Genomic DNA, 7,324 nt, shown 5'->3' with positions numbered 1-7,324 from the left:
AATGTGACACGTTGTTCGATGGGTAAGCCAATCTTTTCTTGACAATATTCCGAAAATGCATTGGAATCGAGGCCCATCCAATTGCTCAAATCTTCATCTGTTCGATCTTCTCACTGGCTAGTGGCTAGTGGACTGACCGTCGTATCGTTCCGTGTTCTAAAAAGGAAGACGACCGGCTTCACTCACGTGCCAGACCCTCGGAGCCTGGTGGCGCCGTTATGAGTGTTGCAGAATATTGTCACGCAAAAGTGACGGACGTTATTGAGTCGGCTGGGTTCTCTAACTGGTTTGGAGAGTCACGTGAGTCACAGCGGAAGATTTGTTGTAGACGATGACGCCTAGGATCTGGGAACATCTTTTTGCACGAACGGGTAACATATTTCAACGACAACTGCCAAGCGGACATTTAAAACCGTAAAAGCAAGGCTGATACAAGCAAGACAATACTAAGGGTTTCAACTCATTTCCTCACTATAGCCGAAAAGTTTCATAAGCGATGATGATGATATACACAACAGCTACCATTCAGTTTTGCTCAAACTCCGACTGCCTTTAACATTCCGGGCAGCTGTTGTGGCTTTCGCCAGGGATGATTCGCGAAGGACGTGTCCTGAATGTGGAATGTTATCGATTTTCACGTTGGTGAGGTGTTTGGATTAGCAATACATTTTCATTTTGACAGCTGACAAATGTCAAAATCGGATACTACAACTTCGGAAAAAAGTGCTCTCGAAAGGTTACTAAGCGCTTCTTTATGCTTCGCCACGAAATTACTATAATTTGGCGGTGCAGCTCAATACTAACGCAGATGGAAACGTTTACAAACATGATATAATTCGAGAAATGAAATATCCACACATCGGCATGGCCATAAAAATTGGTACCACGTTTCGTGCGAGTACTGGAAGCTGTCGGTCCAGTCCGGTTGGAAGAATGCCTATGAGCAATTCTGGCCTAAGTCTCGAAACCGCCCCTCAAAACAGAAAGGGGCAACCAAAGAATTTTCTACATGAAGGGTAAGAGCGCTATTTTAAGCATATTAAAGCACGGATTAAACTCATAAATTCTTTCAAGTGTGGCGCCCGAAAGCGGATTAAGGCGATGCTCGTCCGGAATGCGCTTTCTTTGCGCAGTTCAATTGTGCGAATGACTTTTGTCCATTATGGAAAAATGCTTTTTATTATGTTGTAATTCTGATTTATGGTTTCGCGCAAAAAAAGGGCTTTTCTATTTGATGAAAGCCAACGATAGTGTCGGCCGTGTTTCTGTGTGTATCGGCTGAACTATTCTTATGTCACCCAAGATTTTGATATTTTCACAGCATTAATTTGTAGACCATTTTTAAGAAGACTGTCTTTGTTTGAAGTGTGTAGGCTTTAATTCAATTCAAGTGTGTAGGGCTCCAATTCAATTTATAGAAGTAAACTCCGACTACTCCGACACTGCTGAGAACATGTTTCTCGGCCTATCGGCCAACGAACATACGGAATGGATCCGAAAGGCTTGTTGCTCAAATCGTACCGAAACCTTATTAGCACTAGAATGGTCGCAAAAGATTCTACAATTTTCCTTCGCTTCTGCGTAATTCCCCCGGGGGTCACTCCGGTAGTCCGGTCGTGTTGCTAATATTTAAGCAGTCCCCTCTGGCGACGTGGCGGGTTTCAGTGGGACGGTCCACAGCTTAATTTTGACGCTCGGAAACGCGTCGATTGTTGTAGGTTTGCGGGGGTCGAGGGCGATGAAATGCATGGGACACAATTGCACGGAATACAAATGTTATTTCAATTGTATTGATTTGACGAAAATTGTTCCGAATTGGACAAGTAGCGCGCCCGGGCCGTGTCAATATAAGTGAAATAAATAATTCATTAGGTTGCCATAATGCCACTGACCCAACGTGACCCGAAAGGGCATTTCGGTGTTATGCTGCACCATTTGGAAAAATGACATCGGTCAAGGGTTTTCCACAAGCCACGTTGGGATGAAAAGTCCGACGGTAAGATAAGCACTTCCGCATTGCCGTTGATTGCTGATCAAATTCGATTCTGTGCCGTTATCGGAGAAAGGGCCCCGCGTTGGGCCAGCTGTCGTTGTTTTGTGGAACGAAACAATGGCCGACCATGGCGGCCCCAGTATAGGCGCTCGCTCGAAAGATGTGTGGATTACGGTGATTCCTCTCATTTTCATTTTTTCCCGACAAACGACGTCTTGAAGATTTTCGGAAAAAGCTAGTACCAGCCATTTTGAACCCTTCACGGCCCTTTTCCGGGACGCGCCTTTCGTTCCGTCGTGATCCTTTTTCACAATAAAGGGATATCAGTTGCATAGATTGGGAGAGATAATCGAATCGAGTGGTCGAAAGATGATTTCCAATAGCGGAAATGCCAATTCCGAGCATGGCACTGAAGCTAGCCACAAAAGACAACCATTATGGGCACGCGCTAATAGATGCTTATCCCTGGTGCTTCAAATGTTTCGATACAGCATTACGGTGGCCATAAACAAGGATAATGCATGCACCGTGCACACCAGAACGTTTAAACTCGCCCGAAAACACAAGATCTAAGATCCGTAAAACAGCAATACTTGGAGTAAGTGACATCCCTTTATGGAGGACGATTTTTTGCAGTACCTTCCCATTTTTCAACAGATAAAACTAAGCTAAGCTGAATTGTTTGCAGCACAGAAAATAATATGTTGACCCTGTTGGGCCATTTCGTCATTTCATAAAAAATTACTAATTAAATACCCTCGGCCATCAATCCACTGTTCAGAGTAAAAAACACTTTTAGAATCCGCTTGAAGGTTTCTTCTGATCAAATCGGACCATATGTGTTTGTTATACGCAATTAATAGCTAATTATGATACTTAATGCCTGATGCCTGGTCTTTAAATACAAAACTACTTGAGGTTGCTTAATAGTACCTGTGGGAATTATCGAAAGACTCTTTTAATTTAAAGCTTCCACGAAACATGCATACGCCTGAAGCATTTAGTTTAATTCATTGCCAATTTACCGTGTTAGTGCCATGCGCAAAACAAAGAAAGGGGAGAATGATGAACCAGTAATTTACTTATTCATGTTCATGACGCATTCAAAACAACGTTGAGAAATGTTGAATAATGGAGGAACAATTCTCTTCTTTTCACAACAAAAGACTCAAAAAATTATTGTTCTGTAACCCCTTGGTGTTTGGGTCTACAGAAATTCATTCAGCAAGCATTCAATAAGAATGAAGCAAGAAGGGAACAACAAACTGTTGCTTAACTCAATACCTTGTCCTTTTAAGGAAGGGTTTGCAATGAACGCTAACATTGACAAGGACAAATTATTCACCAGCAGCAGCAGAAACACCAATGGCATCATGTTAACATAATAGTGATCAATTATTTAGACATTAATTATTATTTTGCATTAGCTATTAGTTATTCGTTGTTTATTTTTGCCATCAAAATAAGGATGAAATAAAAATTTGGTATAATTTTAGAGCATTTATTGCTAACTGCTAACATAACTAACATAACTTAACTCAAGTTATTTTTTTAAAATCTTAGCAACCATCGAAACGTCATTTTTAAAACGATGCCGTTCATGTGCCTTATTTTATGAACAGGTCCCAGGTTTCGATTGTGCCTAATGCTTTGAAAAAGAGGGACACAAGAAACACACAACAAAAAAAACCTGGCTTTCTGACGGAATAATATATACGCACAATTTATCAACGCACCACTTTGGTATGTAAATTTAAATTTGAAACACAATATATCGAAACAAAATTACCTACCGCATTGACGCAGCGCTGGCAGTGAGACTTCAAGACCCAGCCAATTCTATATTTTCCGTAAATGTACATCAGGGAGACCGTTCCGTTGCCGATTTGCCACGGAGATTTCCCGGTACAGAGCCACTTCCGTGTTCCGTGTTCTAGGTCGACCACGCTGGCATTAAAAAACATGTACTTCAACGAACGAGAAAAAAACGAGGCGGGTTCGAGAATTAACACCCCTGGTGTGGGGTTCGGTGTAAGGATTCGACGATCCGAAATTCCCGCTGCTTCCTTGGCTTTGCCGTGGCAAATTTGCCCCGAGGCACAAACTCCCCCAAACGTGTATGTAAATGCCCCAGAGCGGCCGTCGGTTGACCGTTTTGCCGATTTGAAACCATTTCAACCATGAATGCCTACGGGCAGACGACGACGACGACGGGCAATCAAATAACAATAAATATTTTATTCAATCAAAATATGTTCATCATTACGCGGCGTGGGCGTGAAAAGCCTGTTGCGCGCCGTATTTAATGCTAATGCAGTGGTCTGTCAATCAACATGATTCACATGCTTTGAATTTAACCTGCTCCCGGCGGGCTGGGTCTTCGGGGGCTGTAGTCTAAGTGCCGTGCCGATATAATTATAAAGATACACAATTAAATTAGGGTGCTCTTGTGAAATGCAAGTACCTAACATTTCCCAGCATGGAGCCCTATTTTAAGTCAATTTGGGGTTTTGTTCTCAGACTCAGATAAACCCTATTAGTGAGTATCTTTTCGGTCGATTTACACCATGTTACAAGAAATCGATCGAAGCAACACTAGAGATCATAGTAACGAGAGCCTCGCGATAGTGTTTGGACTATTGGCCTTCTACAATTAGATAAAAAATGTCTACTCTAAAATAATTTAACTAATAATCGCATTCTTCCTCATAAAGCCTGGCAGTGGCAGGCAAAATTGCTGGGATTGCTTTAAATTGAAGCAAAACAAGAAACTTTCCTCCCAAGATGTCGTCAAGAAACCAATAGGAAAAGAAAAAGATGGCAAAGATTTCAGCAAAATGTGTGATAAAGTGCCCAACAAAGTGGCTGGAGGTGCTGTGCAAAAACTATAAAAAGAAATGATATGTAATTTTTTTTTTCAAATTATCCTTTACAATGATGAAATTATACAATATAATAGAATTGAATTTGCACTGAGAGTTATTCTTGGTTTTGCTGTGCCCAACCTTTCACCTTTTACCATCAAGGTAAGCTCTGCGTCAATCTGTCAATCAGAATCTGGAAAGCTCTACCTCCAACTGGATGGAATCATAAATTTCGATTTTCACCGTGGTACAGCGTGTAGCATTCCGTTTTCTAAACCGCATTGTTTTAGTGACAACAACTGCGCCGACAACACTGTTGACCCACCCGTTTGTTGCGTGGCCGTAAAAAATGAGTCTCGACGGGATTGGTACCATAAAGCGCCGTTCAAACGGATGTAAAAATGTGTAAAACAGATCTTTCACATTTTAACCGCGATCTTCCCAGCCCCCGGGGGAGTTGGCTGATTTGTGGAACCACCACGCCACCGCGGGTACCCAGGAGATGCGTGAGTTATGGAGACAGGTTTGAAATTTATTGTTTTATGACAACCGATCAGTGGCAAAATAATGCTTTGCCGGATACTTCCGGCTATTGCAGGAAGCAGACGTTCCTGCGTGCGCTCATCTTTTAAAATGGGGCAGCTAAAGTGGCGGAATCCTATCGTATCAAGAGTTCTAAAAATCTGCTTCAAGGGTGCCTTGTTAGCGCACTCCTACTGCTGAGGGAGTCAAACCCGGAGTTTCTGCGACGACTACGACTTGTTGCGCCAAAGGATGAGACATCAATAATTTTGCTCACCCCTCGCGGCGTGGCCATTATTCTTTTTTTTTGTGCCAATAATCGAAACTGTCCCCTTAAACGCTTTGGCGTCCACACGGACCTACAGGACAGATTTTTTAAATCCGACATAAAGTAATACGGACGCATGTTGGGAGAGGTTGCAATATATTCATTGCTGCTGCGAAAAGAAATTAATATCACGTCAATTGTGCCGTGTTCCATTGACCATCGGCCTGCACATTATTAAAACGATGCGCCATCGTGACGCTACAAAATAATACACCTTGCGCATCATTTCTTTCAGCACCCCACTTTCAACACTTTCAACAAATACATTTTCAGGTCGCCTATATTTTTAAAGCAAAAATACCTTGATTCAAATGTCATTCATAGCGTCGGACTACATTTGCTAGCTTGACGAGGCTCGAAGGAAGCCCGCCGTGAATTGGTTTGAAGCAAACATATTGCAAGGTCACAGCGTGAAATTGGATGCAAATCGACTTGTCCAAAGTAATAAATGGTCAGTTTTGTGTGCGGCGCCGCTGTCGAAGTTGCCTATCGGACTAATAGCCGCCGGAGCCGCCGCATAATGTTCTGTTGGTCCGCACACAGGCCGGGCCACGGGGCAGAAAAGAAATAAAGGCAGAAGTTTCATTTATCATGAAGGTTTATCTGCGAGGAAACGCGCACGAGAAATTTATTCACAACACGCAACAAATATATCGTCCCGATATGTGGGCGCTCTGACTTTTGGCATCTTAAAGAAAACTCATCAATTATTTGCCGCTTTTCACCCTCGGAGGCACGAAAAATTTCCCAGCCCGGCAGACCCTTTCGGGGCGGCCCTCGCCCTTCTCCCCGGTGGTGCGCTCGTTGCGGACCAGCCCCGCGCCAGCCCAATCGCCGAGTCCCGTGCGTTAGTCTGTCAAGGACGCGGGAAATATGGGAAAACATTTATTGAACATGTTTAGATTTTGTGATGATAGCGGCCCAGAATCGGATTGCAGACCGAGGCCTACCGACTGCCAAGGTGTACCGTCTGTCTTTTACAAAACCCAACATACCGAACATATGGTACATTACAGCATTAGAGCCGCATTATCGTTGCGGTACCCCGGGCAACTTTTGAACGGTGGGGGCGATGTCGGCAGTGTTTCATAACTTTTGGTTTTGAATTCGATTTTGACCATAAATAAAAGCGACACAGATTGTGCCAATTAAATTTTAATCCAACGACAGATATCCCGCTTGTAGGCGGTCGCTGCTGGAGCAACATGCGCGGGTCGGAGTCCCCTCAGTTACGCCGCGTCCTTGGGTGAACATGTTTTCTAAATTTATTCCTACGATTATTGCTTGAAAACATGGGATCGATGTTTATCGAAACGTGTGCACTTTTGAGTAACGTGCGCCTAATGGCACAGTGAAAGATGTAACCATGTCCAAATTCACAATATAAAAGGTATTCACGGAGCTGCCTCTTGAGTTTAGCGAGTAGTCAGAAGACACATGGTCCTAAGTGAGACGCATACGATCGAATTTGTGGCGAGATGATCACGAACCATTGGAACTCGGTCCCTCGGCAACAATCTTCGCAGAGTTGGATGAAGCATTACCTATGAGACCTTTTGTCGCGAAGGCTTGAATTCGATTCAACATTCAGGAGCCACCCAAATCGCGCGATACCTT

This window comes from Anopheles bellator, chromosome 1 (genome assembly GCF_943735745.2).
Source record: "Anopheles bellator chromosome 1, idAnoBellAS_SP24_06.2, whole genome shotgun sequence".
Lineage (NCBI taxonomy): Eukaryota > Metazoa > Arthropoda > Insecta > Diptera > Culicidae > Anopheles > Anopheles bellator.
Note: the sequence above shows the minus strand (reverse complement) of the source record.